Source organism: Salvelinus alpinus, chromosome 21, assembly GCF_045679555.1.
Source record: "Salvelinus alpinus chromosome 21, SLU_Salpinus.1, whole genome shotgun sequence".
NCBI classification, from domain to species: Eukaryota; Metazoa; Chordata; class Actinopteri; order Salmoniformes; family Salmonidae; genus Salvelinus; species Salvelinus alpinus.
Genome location: NC_092106.1, coordinates 41,343,657 through 41,358,555, shown reverse-complemented (window position 1 = coordinate 41,358,555; position 14,899 = coordinate 41,343,657). Strand labels below are relative to the sequence as shown.

The 14,899-nt window shown below is 51.4% G+C and overlaps 1 protein-coding gene across 2 annotated transcripts in view; it reads left to right on the top strand.

Annotated features, from left to right (window-relative positions):
* LOC139548331 (rho GTPase-activating protein 42) overlaps positions 1-14,899 on the top strand; it is a 346,340-nt gene that overhangs the window by 168,835 nt on the left and 162,606 nt on the right. The window lies entirely within an intron of this gene.

The following is a 14,899-nucleotide window of genomic DNA, read 5'->3' as shown; positions in this document are numbered from 1 at the left end:
TTGGTAGTTGAGGTATTATGGATAGTAAACAGAGTAGCAGCAGTGTTGGTAGTTGAGGTATTATGGATAGTAAACAGAGTAGCAGCAGTGTTGGTAGTTGAGGTATTATGGATAATTAACAGAGTAGCAGCAGTGTTGGTAGTTGAGGTATTATGGGTAGATAACAGAGTAGCAGCAGTGTTGGTAGTTGAGGTATTATGGGTAATTAACAGAGTAGCAGCAGTGTTGGTAGTTGAGGTATTATGGATAGTAAACAGAGTAGCAGCAGTGTTGGTAGTTGAGGTATTATGGATAGATAACAGAGTAGCAGCAGTGTTGGTAGTTGAGGTATTATGGGTAATTAACAGAGTAGCAGCAGTGTTGGTAGTTGAGGTATTATGGATAGTAAACAGAGTAGCAGCAGTGTTGGTAGTTGAGGTATTATGGATAGATAATAAACAGAGTAGCAGCAGTGTTGGTAGTTGAGGTATTATGGATAGATAACAGAGTAGCAGCAGTGTTGGTAGTTGAGGTATTATGGATAGATAACAGAGTATCAGCAGTGTTGGTAGTTGAGGTATTATGGATAGATAACAGAGTAGCAGCAGTGTTGGTAGTTGAGGTATTATGGATAGATAACAGAGTAGCAGCAGTGTTGGTAGTTGAGGTATTATGGGTAATTAACAGAGTAGCAGCAGTGTTGGTAGTTGAGGTGTTATGGATAGTAAACAGAGTAGCAGCAGTGTTGGTAGTTGAGGTATTATAGATAATTAACAGAGTAGCAGCAGTGTTGGTAGTTGAGGTGTTATGGATAGTAAACAGAGTAGCAGCAGTGTTGGTAGTTGAGGTATTATGGATAGTAAACAGAGTAGCAGCAGTGTTGGTAGTTGAGGTATTATGGGTAGATAATTAACAGAGTAGCAGCAGTGTTGGTAGTTGAGGTATTATGGATAGATAACAGAGTAGAAGCAGCGTTGGTAGTTGAGGTGTTATGGGTAGATAACAGAGTAGCAGCAGTGTTGGTAGTTGAGGTATTATGGATAGATAACAGAGTAGCAGCAGTGTTGGTAGTTGAGGTATTATGGATAGATAACAGAGTAGCAGCAGTGTTGGTAGTTGAGGTATTATGGGTAATTAACAGAGTAGCAGCAGTGTTGGTAGTTGAGGTGTTATGGATAGTAAACAGAGTAGCAGCAGTGTTGGTAGTTGAGGTATTATGGGTAGATAATTAACAGAGTAGCAGCAGTGTTGGTAGTTGAGGTATTATGGATAGTAAACAGAGTAGCAGCAGTGTTGGTAGTTGAGGTATTATGGATAGTAAACAGAGTAGCAGCAGTGTTGGTAGTTGAGGTATTATGGGTAGATAATTAACAGAGTAGCAGCAGTGTTGGTAGTTGAGGTATTATGGGTAGATAATTAACAGAGTAGCAGCAGTGTTGGTAGTTGAGGTATTATGGATAGATAACAGAGTAGCAGCAGTGTTGGTAGTTGAGGTATTATGGGTAGATAGTAAACAGAGTAGCAGCAGTGTTGGTAGTTGAGGTATTATGGGTAGATAATTAACAGAGTAGCAGCAGTGTTGGTAGTTGAGGTATTATGGGTAGTAAACAGAGTAGCAGCAGTGTACTGGAAGAGTGTGAAAGAGCATGAAAGTATGTCTGTGTGTGTGTGTGTGTGTGTGTGTGTGTGTGTGTGTGTGTGTGTGTGTGTGTGTGTGTGTGTGTGTGTGTGTGTGTGTGTGTGTGTGTGTGTGTGTGTGTGTGTGTGTGTGTGTGTGTGTGTGTGTGTGTGTGTGTGTGTTGGAGTGTCAGTGTACATGTGTGTAGGTAGAGTCCAGTGAGTGTGTGGGTAGAGTCCAGTCAGTGTGTGGGTAGAGTCCAGTCAGTGTGTGGGTAGAGTCCAGTCAGTGTGTGGGTAGAGTCCAGTCAGTGTGTGGGTAGAGTCCAGTCAGTGTGTGGGTAGAGTCCAGTGAGTGTGTGGGTAGAGTCCAGTGAGTGTGTGGGTAGAGTCCAGTCAGTGTGTGGGTAGAGTCCAGTCAGTGTGTGGGTAGAGTCCAGTCAGTGTGTGGGTAGAGTCCAGTCAGTGTGTGGGTAGAGTTCAGTAAGTGTGTGGGTAGAGTCCAGTGAGTGTGTGGGTAGTGTCTAGTCAGTGTGTGGGTAGAGTCCAGTGAGTGTGTGGGTAGAGTCCAGTGAGTGTGTAGGTAGTGTCTAGTCAGTGTGTGGGTAGAGTCCAGTAAGTGTGTGGGTAGAGTCCAGTGAGTGTGTGGGTAGTGTCTAGTCAGTGTGTGGGTAGAGTCCAGTCAGTGTGTAGGTAGAGTCCAGTCAGTGTGTGGGTAGAGTCCAGTCAGTGTGTGGGTAGAGTCCAGTCAGTGTGTAGGTAGAGTCCAGTCAGTGTGTGGGTAGAGTCCAGTCAGTGTGTGGGTAGAGTCCAGTCAGTGTGTGGGTAGAGTCCAGTCAGCGTGCGGGTAGAGTCCAGTCAGCGTGCGGGTAGAGTCCAGTGAGTGTGTGGGTAGAGTCCAGTGAGTGTGTGGGTAGAGTCCAGTCAGTGTGCGGGTAGAGTCCAGTCAGTGTGTGAGTAGAGTCCAGTCAGTGTGTGGGTAGAGTCCAGTCAGCGTGTGGGTAGAGTCCAGTGAGTGTGTAGGTAGTGTCTAGTCAGTGTGTGGGTAGAGTCCAGTAAGTGTGTGGGTAGAGTCCAGTGAGTGTGTGGGTAGTGTCTAGTCAGTGTGTGGGTAGAGTCCAGTCAGTGTGTGGGTAGAGTCCAGTCAGTGTGTGAGTAGAGTCCAGTCAGTGTGTAGGTAGAGTCCAGTGAGTGTGTGGGTAGAGTCCAGTCAGTGTGTGGGTAGAGTCCAGTCAGTGTGTGGGTAGAGTCCAGTCAGTGTGTAGGTAGAGTCTAGTCAGTGTTTAGGTAGAGTCCAGTGAGTGTGTGGGTAGAGTCCAGTCAGTGTGTGGGTAGAGTCCAGTCAGTGTGTGGGTAGAGTCCAGTCAGTGTGTAGGTAGAGTCCAGTGAGTGTGTGGGTAGAGTCCAGTCAGCGTGTGGGTAGAGTCCAGTCAGTGTGTGGGTAGAGTCCAGTCAGCGTGCGGGTAGAGTCCAGTCAGCGTGCGAGTAGAGTCCAGTCAGTGTGTGTGTAGAGTCCAGTCAGTGTGAGGGTAGAGTCCAGTCAGTGTGTGGGTAGAGTCCAGTCAGTGTGAGGGTAGAGTCCAGTCAGTGTGTGGGTAGAGTCCAGTCAGCGTGTGGGTAGAGTCCAGTCAGTGTGTGGGTAGAGTCCAGTCAGTGTGATGGTAGAGTCCAGTCAGTGTGTAGGTAGAGTCCAGTCAGCGTGTGGGTAGAGTCCAGTCAGTGTGTAGGTAGAGTCCAGTCAGTGTGTGGGTAGAGTCCAGTCAGTGTGATGGTAGAGTCCAGTCAGTGTGTGGGTAGAGTCCAGTCAGTGTGGGTAGAGTCCAGTCAGTGTGTAGGTAGAGTCCAGTCAGTGTGTAGGTAGAGTCCAGTCAGTTTGTAGGTAGAGTCCAGTCAGTGTGGGTAGAGTCCAGTCAGTGTGTGGGTAGAGTCCAGTCAGTGTGTGTGTAGAGTCCAGTCAGTGTGTAGGTAGAGTCCAGTCAGCGTGTTGGTAGAGTCCAGTCAGCGTGTGGGTAGAGTCCAGTCAGTGTGGGTAGAGTCCAGTCAGTGTGTGGGTAGAGTCCAGTCAGTGTGTGTGTAGAGTCCAGTCAGTGTGTAGGTAGAGTCCAGTCAGTGTGTTGGTAGAGTCCAGTCAGTGTGGGTAGAGTCCAGTCAGTGTGTGGGTAGAGTCCAGTCAGTGTGTGGGTAGAGTCCAGTCAGTGTGTGGGTAGAGTCCAGTCAGTGTGTTGGTAGAGTCCAGTCAGTGTGTGGGTAGAGTCCAGTCAGTGTGTAGGTAGAGTCCAGTCAGTGTGTGGGGTAGAGTCCAGTCAGTGTGTTGGTAGAGTCCAGTCAGCGTGTGGGTAGAGTCCAGTCAGTGTGGGTAGAGTCCAGTCAGTGTGTGGGTAGAGTCCAGTCAGTGTGTGTGTAGAGTCCAGTCAGTGTGTAGGTAGAGTCCAGTCAGTGTGTTGGTAGAGTCCAGTCAGTGTGGGTAGAGTCCAGTCAGTGTGTGGGTAGAGTCCAGTCAGTGTGTGGGTAGAGTCCAGTCAGTGTGTGGGTAGAGTCCAGTCAGTGTGTTGGTAGAGTCCAGTCAGTGTGTGGGTAGAGTCCAGTCAGTGTGTAGGTAGAGTCCAGTCAGTGTGTGGGGTAGAGTCCAGTCAGTGTGTTGGTAGAGTCCAGTCAGTGTGTGGGTAGAGTCCAGTCAGTGTGTAGGTAGAGTCCAGTCAGTGTGGGTAGAGTCCAATCAGTGTGTGGGTAGAGTCCAGTCAGTGTGTGGGTAGAGTCCAGTCAGTGTGTGGGTAGAGTCCAGTCAGTGTGTGGGTAGAGTCCAGTCAGCGTGTGGGTAGAGTCCAGTCAGTGTGTGGGTAGAGTCCAGTCAGTGTGTTGGTAGAGTCCAGTCAGTGTAGGTAGAGTCCAGTCAGTGTGTGGGTAGAGTCCAGTCAGTGTGTGGGTAGAGTCCAGTCAGTGTGTGGGTAGAGTCCAGTCAGTGTGTGGGTAGAGTCCAGTCAGTGTGTGGGTAGAGTCCAGTCAGTGTGTGGGTAGAGTCCAGTCAGTGTGTGGGTAGAGTCCAGTCAGCGAGGGTAGAGTCCAGTCAGCGTGTGGGTAGAGTCCAGTCAGCGTGTGGGTAGAGTCCAGTCAGCGTGTGGGTAGAGTCCAGTCAGCGTGTGGGTAGAGTCCAGTCAGCGTGTGGGTAGAGTCCAGTCAGTGTGTGGGTAGAGTCCAGTCAGTGTGTGGGTAGAGTCCAGTCAGTGTGTGGGTAGAGTCCAGTCAGTGTGTGGGTAGAGTCCAGTCAGTGTGTGGGTAGAGTCCAGTCAGTGTGTGGGTAGAGTCCAGTCAGTGTGTGGGTAGAGTCCAGTCAGTGTGTGGGTAGAGTCCAGTCAGTGTGTGGGTAGAGTCCAGTCAGTGTGTGGGTAGAGTCCAGTCAGTGTGTGGGTAGAGTCCAGTCAGTGTGTGGGTAGAGTCCAGTCAGTGTGTGGGTAGAGTCCAGTCAGTGTGTGGGTAGAGTCCAGTCAGCGAGGGTAGAGTCCAGTCAGCGTGTGGGTAGAGTCCAGTCAGCGTGTGGGTAGAGTCCAGTCAGCGTGTGGGTAGAGTCCAGTCAGTGTGTGGGTAGAGTCCAGTCAGTGTGTGGGTAGAGTCCAGTCAGTGTGTGGGTAGAGTCCAGTCAGTGTGTGGGTAGAGTCCAGTCAGTGTGTGGGTAGAGTTCAGTCAGTGTGTGGGTAGAGTCCAGTCAGTGTGTGGGTAGAGTCCAGTCAGTGTGTGGGTAGAGTCCAGTCAGTGTGTGGGTAGAGTCCAGTCAGTGTGTGGGTAGAGTCCAGTCAGTGTGTGGGTAGAGTCTAGTGAGTGTGTGGGTAGAGTCCAGTCAGTGTGTGGGTAGAGTCCAGTCAGTGTGTGGGTAGAGTCTAGTGAGTGTGTGGGTAGAGTCCAGTCAGTGTGTGTGTAGAGTCCAGTCAGTGTGTGGGTAGAGTCCAGTCAGTGTGTGGGTAGAGTCCAGTCAGTGTGTGGGTAGAGTCCAGTCAGTGTGTGGGTAGAGTCCAGTCAGTGTGTGGGTAGAGTCCAGTCAGTGTGTGGGTAGAGTCCAGTCAGTGTGTGGGTAGAGTCCAGTCAGCGTGTGGGTAGAGTCCAGTCAGTGTGTGGGTAGAGTCCAGTCAGCGTGTGGGTAGAGTCCAGTCAGTGTGTGGGTAGAGTCCAGTGTGTGGGTAGAGTCCAGTCAGTGTGTGGGTAGAGTCCAGTCAGTGTGTGGGTAGAGTCCAGTCAGTGTGTGGGTAGAGTCCAGTCAGTGTGTGGGTAGAGTCCAGTCAGTGTGTGGGTAGAGTCCAGTCAGCGAGGGTAGAGTCCAGTCAGCGTGTGGGTAGAGTCCAGTCAGCGTGTGGGTAGAGTCCAGTCAGCGTGTGGGTAGAGTCCAGTCAGCGTGTGGGTAGAGTCCAGTCAGCGTGTGGGTAGAGTCCAGTCAGCGTGTGGGTAGAGTCCAGTCAGTGTGTGGGTAGAGTCCAGTCAGTGTGTGGGTAGAGTCCAGTCAGTGTGTGGGTAGAGTCCAGTCAGTGTGTGGGTAGAGTCCAGTCAGTGTGTGGGTAGAGTCCAGTCAGTGTGTGGGTAGAGTCCAGTCAGTGTGTGGGTAGAGTCCAGTCAGTGTGTGGGTAGAGTCCAGTCAGTGTGTGGGTAGAGTCCAGTCAGTGTGGGTAGAGTCCAGTCAGTGTGTGGGTAGAGTCTAGTGAGTGTGTGGGTAGAGTCCAGTCAGTGTGTGGGTAGAGTCCAGTCAGTGTGTGGGTAGAGTCTAGTGAGTGTGTGGGTAGAGTCCAGTCAGTGTGTGTGTAGAGTCCAGTCAGTGTGTGGGTAGAGTCCAGTCAGTGTGTGGGTAGAGTCCAGTCAGTGTGTGTGTAGAGTCCAGTCAGTGTGTGGGTAGAGTCCAGTCAGCGTGTGGGTAGAGTCCAGTCAGCGTGTGGGTAGAGTCCAGTCAGTGTGTGGGTAGAGTCCAGTCAGTGTGTGGGTAGAGTCCAGTCAGTGTGTGGGTAGAGTCCAGTCAGTGTGTGGGTAGAGTCCAGTCAGTGTGTGGGTAGAGCCCAGTCAGTGTGTGGGTAGAGTCCAGTCAGTGTGTGGGTAGAGTCTAGTCAGTGTGTGGGTAGAGTCCAGTCAGTGTGTGGGTAGAGTCCAGTCAGTGTTTTGTTAGAGTCCAGTCAGCGTGTGGGTAGAGTCCAGTCAGTGTGGGTAGAGTCCAGTCAGTGTGTGGGTAGAGTCCAGTCAGTGTGTGTGTAGAGTCCAGTCAGTGTGTAGGTAGAGTCCAGTCAGTGTGTTGGTAGAGTCCAGTCAGTGTGGATAGAGTCCAGTCAGTGTGTGGGTAGAGTCCAGTCAGCGTGTGGGTAGAGTCCAGTCAGTGTGTGGGTAGAGTCCAGTCAGTGTGTGGGTAGAGTCCAGTCAGCGTGCGGGTAGAGTCCAGTCAGTGTGTGAGTAGAGTCCAGTCACTGTGTGTGTAGAGTCCAGTCAGTGTGAGGGTAGAGTCCAGTCAGTGTGTGGGTAGAGTCCAGTCAGTGTGAGGGTAGAGTCCAGTCAGTGTGTGGGTAGAGTCTAGTGAGTGTGTGGGTAGAGTCCAGTCAGTGTGTGTGTAGAGTCCAGTCAGTGTGTGTGTAGAGTCCAGTCAGTGTGTGGGTAGAGTCCAGTCAGTGTGTGGGTAGAGTCCAGTCAGTGTGTGTGTAGAGTCCAGTCAGTGTGTGGGTAGAGTCCAGTCAGCGTGTGGGTAGAGTCCAGTCAGCGTGTGGGTAGAGTCCAGTCAGCGTGTGGGTAGAGTCCAGTCAGTGTGTGGGTAGAGTCCAGTCAGTGTGTGGGTAGAGTCCAGTCAGTGTGTGGGTAGAGTCCAGTCAGTGTGTGGGTAGAGTCCAGTCAGTGTGTGGGTAGAGTCCAGTCAGTGTGTGGGTAGAGTCCAGTCAGTGTGTGGGTAGAGTCCAGTCAGTGTGTGGGTAGAGTCCAGTCAGTGTGTGGGTAGAGTCCAGTCAGTGTGTGGGTAGAGTCCAGTCAGTGTTTTGTTAGAGTCCAGTCAGCGTGTGGGTAGAGTCCAGTCAGTGTGGGTAGAGTCCAGTCAGTGTGTGGGTAGAGTCCAGTCAGTGTGTGTGTAGAGTCCAGTCAGTGTGTAGGTAGAGTCCAGTCAGTGTGTTGGTAGAGTCCAGTCAGTGTGGATAGAGTCCAGTCAGTGTGTGGGTAGAGTCCAGTCAGCGTGTGGGTAGAGTCCAGTCAGCGTGTGGGTAGAGTCCAGTCAGTGTGTGGGTAGAGTCCAGTCAGCGTGTGGGTAGAGTCCAGTCAGTGTGTGGGTAGAGTCCAGTCAGTGTGTGGGTAGAGTCCAGTGTGTGGGTAGAGTCCAGTCAGTGTGTGGGTAGAGTCCAGTCAGTGTGTGGGTAGAGTCCAGTCAGTGTGTGGGTAGAGTCCAGTCAGTGTGTGGGTAGAGTCCAGTCAGTGTGTGGGTAGAGTCCAGTCAGTGTGGGTAGAGTCCAGTCAGTGTGTGGGTAGAGTCTAGTGAGTGTGTGGGTAGAGTCCAGTCAGTGTGTGGGTAGAGTCCAGTCAGTGTGTGGGTAGAGTCTAGTGAGTGTGTGGGTAGAGTCCAGTCAGTGTGTGTGTAGAGTCCAGTCAGTGTGTGGGTAGAGTCCAGTCAGTGTGTGGGTAGAGTCCAGTCAGTGTGTGTGTAGAGTCCAGTCAGTGTGTGGGTAGAGTCCAGTCAGCGTGTGGGTAGAGTCCAGTCAGCGTGTGGGTAGAGTCCAGTCAGTGTGTGGGTAGAGTCCAGTCAGTGTGTGGGTAGAGTCCAGTCAGTGTGTGGGTAGAGTCCAGTCAGTGTGGGTAGAGTCCAGTCAGTGTGTGGGTAGAGTCCAGTCAGTGTGTGGGTAGAGTCCAGTCAGTGTGTGGGTAGAGTCCAGTCAGTGTGTGGGTAGAGTCCAGTCAGTGTTTTGTTAGAGTCCAGTCAGCGTGTGGGTAGAGTCCAGTCAGTGTGGGTAGAGTCCAGTCAGTGTGTGGGTAGAGTCCAGTCAGTGTGTGTTTAGAGTCCAGTCAGTGTGTAGGTAGAGTCCAGTCAGTGTGTTGGTAGAGTCCAGTCAGTGTGGATAGAGTCCAGTCAGTGTGTGGGTAGAGTCCAGTCAGCGTGTGGGTAGAGTCCAGTCAGTGTGTGGGTAGAGTCCAGTCAGTGTGTGGGTAGAGTCCAGTCAGCGTGCGGGTAGAGTCCAGTCAGCGTGCGAGTAGAGTCCAGTCAGTGTGTGTGTAGAGTCCAGTCAGTGTGAGGGTAGAGTCCAGTCAGTGTGTGGGTAGAGTCCAGTCAGTGTGAGGGTAGAGTCCAGTCAGTGTGTGGGTAGAGTCCAGTCAGTGTGTGGGTAGAGTCCAGTCAGTGTGTGGGTAGAGTCCAGTCAGCGTGTGGGTAGAGTCCAGTCAGCGTGTGGGTAGAGTCCAGTCAGTATGATGGTAGAGTCCAGTCAGTGTGTAGGTAGAGTCCAGTCAGCGTGTGGGTAGAGTCCAGTCAGCGTGTAGGTAGAGTCCAGTCAGCGTGTAGGTAGAGTCCAGTCAGCGTGTGGGTAGAGTCCAGTCAGTGTGTAGGTAGAGTCCAGTCAGTGTGTGTGTAGAGTCCAGTCAGTGTGTGGGTAGAGTCTAGTCAGTGTGTAGGTAGAGTCCAGTCAGTGTGTGTGTAGAGTCCAGTCAGTGTGTAGGTAGAGTCCAGTCAGTGTGTGTGTAGAGTCCAGTCAGTGTGTAGGTAGAGTCCAGTCAGTGTGTAGGTAGAGTCCAGTCAGTGTGGGTAGAGTCCAGTCAGTGTGTAGGTAGAGTCCAGTCAGTGTGTGTGTAGAGTCCAGTCAGTGTGTAGGTAGAGTCCAGTCAGTGTGTTGGTAGAGTCCAGTCAGCGTGTGGGTAGAGTCCAGTCAGTGTGGGTAGAGTCCAGTCAGTGTGTGGGTAGAGTCCAGTCAGTGTGTGTGTAGAGTCCAGTCAGTGTGTAGGTAGAGTCCAGTCAGTGTGTTGGTAGAGTCCAGTCAGTGTGGGTAGAGTCCAGTCAGTGTGTGGGTAGAGTCCAGTCAGTGTGTGGGTAGAGTCCAGTCAGTGTGTGGGTAGAGTCCAGTCAGTGTGTGGGTAGAGTCCAGTCAGTGTGTAGGTAGAGTCCAGTCAGTGTGTGGGGTAGAGTCCAGTCAGTGTGTTGGTAGAGTCCAGTCAGTGTGTAGGTAGAGTCCAGTCAGTGTGGGTAGAGTCCAATCAGTGTGTGGGTAGAGTCCAGTCAGTGTGTGGGTAGAGTCCAGTCAGTGTGTGGGTAGAGTCCAGTCAGTGTGTTGGTAGAGTCCAGTCAGTGTGTGGGTAGAGTCCAGTCAGTGTGTGGGTAGAGTCCAGTCAGTGTGTGGGTAGAGTCCAGTCAGCGTGTGGGTAGAGTCCAGTCAGCGTGTGGGTAGAGTCCAGTCAGTGTGTTGGTAGAGTCCAGTCAGTGTGTGGGTAGAGTCCAGTCAGTGTGTGGGTAGAGTCCAGTCAGTGTGTGGGTAGAGTCCAGTCAGTGTGTGGGTAGAGTCCAGTCAGTGTGTGGGTAGAGTCCAGTCAGTGTGTGGGTAGAGTCCAGTCAGTGTGTGGGTAGAGTCCAGTCAGCGTGTGGGTAGAGTCCAGTCAGCGTGTGGGTAGAGTCCAGTCAGCGTGTGGGTAGAGTCCAGTCAGTGTGTGGGTAGAGTCCAGTCAGTGTGTGGGTAGAGTCCAGTCAGTGTGGGTAGAGTCCAGTCAGTGTGTGGGTAGAGTCTAGTGAGTGTGTGGGTAGAGTCCAGTCAGTGTGTGGGTAGAGTCCAGTCAGTGTGTGGGTAGAGTCTAGTGAGTGTGTGGGTAGAGTCCAGTCAGTGTGTGTGTAGAGTCCAGTCAGTGTGTGGGTAGATTCCAGTCAGTGTGTGGGTAGAGTCCAGTCAGTGTGTGTGTAGAGTCCAGTCAGCGTGTGGGTAGAGTCCAGTCAGCGTGTGGGTAGAGTCCAGTCAGCGTGTGGGTAGAGTCCAGTCAATGTGTAGGTAGAGTCCAGTCAGTGTGTGGGTAGAGTCCAGTCAGTGTGAGGGTAGAGTCCAGTAAGTGTGTGGGTAGAGTCCAGTCAGTGTGTGGGTAGAGTCCAGTCAGTGTGTGGGTAGAGTCCAGTCAGTGTGGGTAGAGTCCAGTCAGTGTGTGGGTAGAGTCTAGTGAGTGTGTGGGTAGAGTCCAGTCAGTGTGTGGGTAGAGTCCAGTCAGTGTGTGGGTAGAGTCTAGTGAGTGTGTGGGTAGAGTCCAGTCAGTGTGTAGGTAGAGTCCAGTCAGTGTGTGGGTAGAGTCCATTCAGTGTGTGGGTAGAGTCCAGTCAGTGTGTGGGTAGAGTCCAGTCAGTGTGTAGGTAGAGTCCAGTCAGTGTGTGGGTAGAGTCCAGTCAGTGTGAGGGTAGAGTCCAGTCAGTGTGTGGGTAGAGTCCAGTCAGTGTGTGGGTAGAGGCCAGTCAGTGTGTGGGTAGAGTCCAGTCAGTGTGGGTAGAGTCCAGTCAGTGTGTGGGTAGAGTCTAGTGAGTGTGTGGGTAGAGTCCAGTCAGTGTGTGGGTAGAGTCCAGTCAGTGTGTGGGTAGAGTCTAGTGAGTGTGTGGGTAGAGTCCAGTCAGTGTGTGTGTAGAGTCCAGTCAGTGTGTGGGTAGAGTCCAGTCAGTGTGTGGGTAGAGTCCAGTCAGCGTGTGGGTAGAGTCCAGTCAGCGTGTGGGTAGAGTCCAGTCAGCGTGTGGGTAGAGTCCAGTCAGTGTGTGGGTAGAGTCCAGTCAGTGTGTGGGTAGAGTCCAGTCAGTGTGTGGGTAGAGTCCAGTCAGCGTGTGGGTAGAGTCCAGTCAGTGTGTGGGTAGAGTCCAGTCAGTGTGTGGGTAGAGTCCAGTCAGCGTGTGGGTAGAGTCCAGTCAGCGTGTGGGTAGAGTCCAGTCAGCGTGTGGGTAGAGTCCAGTCAGCGTGTGGGTAGAGTCCAGTCAGTGTGCGGGTAGAGTCCAGTCAGTGTGCGGGTAGAGTCCAGTCAGTGTGCGGGTAGAGTCCAGTCAGTGTGTGGGGTAGAGTCCAGTCAGTGTGTGGGTAGAGTCCAGTCAGTGTGAGGGCAGAGTCCAGTCAGTGTGTGGGTAGAGTCCAGTCAGTGTGTGGGGTAGAGTCCAGTCAGTGTGTTGGTAGAGTCCAGTCAGTGTGTAGGTAGAGTCCAGTCAGTGTGTGGGTAGAGTCCAGTCAGTGTGTGGGTAGAGTCCAGTCAGTGTGGGGGTAGAGTCCAGTCAGTGTGGGTAGAGTCCAGTCAGTGTGGGTAGAGTCCAGTCAGTGTGTGGGTAGAGTCCAGTCAGTGTGTGGGTAGAGTCCAGTCAGTGTGTTGGTAGAGTCCAGCCAGTGTGTTGGTAGAGTCCAGTCAGTGTGTTGGTAGAGTCCAGTCAGTGTGTGGGTAGAGTCCAGTCAGTGTGATGGTAGAGTCCAGTCAGTGTGTGGGTAGAGTCCAGTCAGTGTGTGGGTAGAGTCCAGTCAGTGTGTGGGTAGAGTCCAGTCAGTGTGTAGGTAGAGTCCAGTCAGTGTGTGGGTAGAGTCCAGTCAGTGTGTGGGTAGAGTCCAGTGAGTGTGTGGGTAGAGTCCAGTCAGTGTGTGGGTAGAGTCCAGTCAGTGTGTGGGTAGAGTCCAGTCAGTGTGTGGGTAGAGTCCAGTCAGTGTGTGGGTAGAGTCCAGTCAGTGTGTGGGTAGAGTCCAGTCAGTGTGTGGGGTAGAGTCCAGTCAGTGTGTGGGTAGAGTCCAGTCAGCGTGTGGGTAGAGTCCAGTCAGCGTGTGGGTAGAGTCCAGTCAGCGTGTGGGTAGAGTCCAGTCAGTGTGTAGGTAGAGTCCAGTCAGTGTGTGGGTAGAGTCCAGTCAGTGTGTGGGTAGAGTCCAGTCAGTGTGTGGGTAGAGTCCAGTCAGTGTGTAGGTAGAGTCCAGTCAGTGTGTGGGTAGAGTCCAGTCAGTGTGTGGGTAGAGTCCAGTCAGTGTGTGGGTAGAGTCCAGTCAGTGTGTGGGTAGAGTCCAGTCAGTGTGTGGGTAGAGTCCAGTCAGCGTGTGGGTAGTGTCCAGTCAGTGTGTGGGTAGAGTCCAGTCAGTGTGTGGGTAGAGTCCAGTCAGTGTGTTGGTAGAGTCCAGTCAGTGTGTATAGAGCCAGATACAGTGAAGAAAAAGGGGATCAATGCAAAGTGTCTGGGTGACCATTTAATTATCTTTTCAGCAGTCTTATGACTTGGGGTTAGCTGTTTAGGAGCCTTTTGGTCCCAGACTTGGCGCTCCGGTACCGCTTGCCATGCGTTAGCAGGGGGAAACAGTCTGTGATTTGGGTGGCTGGAGTCTTTGACCATTTTCATGGCCTTCCTCTGACACCGGCTGGTATAGAAGTCCTGGATGGCAGAAAGCTTGGCCCCAGTGATGTACTGGGCCATACGCACTACCCTCTGTAGAGCCTTACGGTTGGATGCCGAGCAGTTGCCATACCAGGTGGTGATGCAACCAGTCAGGATGCTCTCGATGGTGCACCGGTAGAACATTTTAAGGATCTGAGGGCCCATGACACATTTTTCCATCCTCGTCAGGGTGAAGAGGCATTGTCGTGCCTGTGTTGGTGTGTTTGACCATGAAAGATCCTTAGTGATGTGGACACCGAGGAACTTGAAGCTCTCGACCCGCTCCACTACAGCCCTGTTGATGTCAGTGGGGGCGTGCTCAACCCTCTGTTTCCTGTAGTCCACAATCAGCACCTTTATACAATGGGTGTGTCCTTAGAGGAATAGGGTGTGTCCTTAGAGGATAAGGGTGTGCCCATAGAGGAATAGGGTGTGTACGTAGAGGAATAGGGTGTGTCCATAGAGGAATAGGGTGTGTCCATAGAGGAATAGGGTGTGTCCTTAGAGGATAAGGGTTGTCCGTAGAGGAATAGGGTGTGCCCATAGAGGAATAGGGTGTGTACGTAGAGGAATAGGGTGTGTCCATAGAGGAATAGGGTGTGTCCATAGAGGAATAGGGTGTGTCCATAGAGGAATAGGGTGTGTCCATAGAGGAATAGGGTGTGCCCGTAGAGGAATAGGGTGTGTCCATAGAGGAATAGGGTGTGTCCATAGAGGAATAGGATGTGTCCATAGAGGAATAGGGTGTGTCCGTAGAGGAATAGGGTGTGTCCGTAGAGGAATAGGGTGTGTCCATAGATGAATGGGGTGTGTCCGTAGAGGAATAGGGTGTGTCCATAGAGGAATAGGGTGTGTCCGTAGAGGAATAGGGTGTGTCCATAGAGGAATAGGCGAAGTGAGAGAATTTACTCCACCCAAAGTCTGTCCATGAAAATAAGACCACGAAGTGAGGAGGTCAATATGAGAGTGTCGAATTTGGTCAACAAAAAATGTAAAATGTAATTTGCTACTTGAGGCTTATTTGATCGAATAGACGTTTTGTAATGCTGAGGTTTTTATGAATGCACTGATATACGTAAGTGGACGCAGGTGGCATTTCGACATCTTTATATCGGAGTTGTGCCTGTTGTTCACACGATTATCTGTCCTCTCATTGGCTAGAATGGACCCACCTGATCTCGCCTCTTCCCGCCTGCCTTCCATCTTTGAGGACATGTATTTCCATTGTTAGAACAGTCACTCGATTATCTTGTCAAAATATTATAAAAAAATTATGCATATATATATGTATATATAGAGAGAGAGAGATTTATTTTTTACTCAAACAGTCTCAATTTCCTGTTGAGAGTTAGAATATTAGAATACACAAGGTGCAATTTGGAAACTTGTTTGTGCATCAGAAGTTGTGTTGTTGTTCTGTCAATCACTGACAGCCACTAATATAGTCCGTGTCAACTAACATGATTTAGCCGGCCAGCTATCTAAACTTGTAGTAATCATTGTCGAATTACTGACCGGGGGGCCCCCAATGATTTTGTTAGTCACTCTCACTCAGATATATATTTCTTCTCCGCCCCATGGCAAAATGAATAGAATTGAAGCAAACTTGCTTTAAAACTGCAACATTTCCTGTAACTCTAAAACTGAATTTTTTTCTCTCCGCTGTCAAGACAAGTTCTGCTGAAATGTTTTGCTCGAGAGGTGGGTGTAGCTTAGGGCCCCTAAAAGGCTAGGGCCAGCTCTGACTGCATAGGGCCCCCAAAAGACTAGGGCCAGCTCTGACTGCATAGGGCCGCCAAAAGGCTAGGGCCAACTCTGACTGCATAGGGCCGCCAAAAGGCTAGGGCCAACTCTGACTGCATAGGGCCCCCAAAAGGCTAGGGCCAACTCTGACTGCATAGGGCCCCCAAAAGGCTAGGGCCAGCTCTGACTGCATAGGGCCCCCAAAAGGCTAGGGCCAACTCTGACTGCATAGGGCCG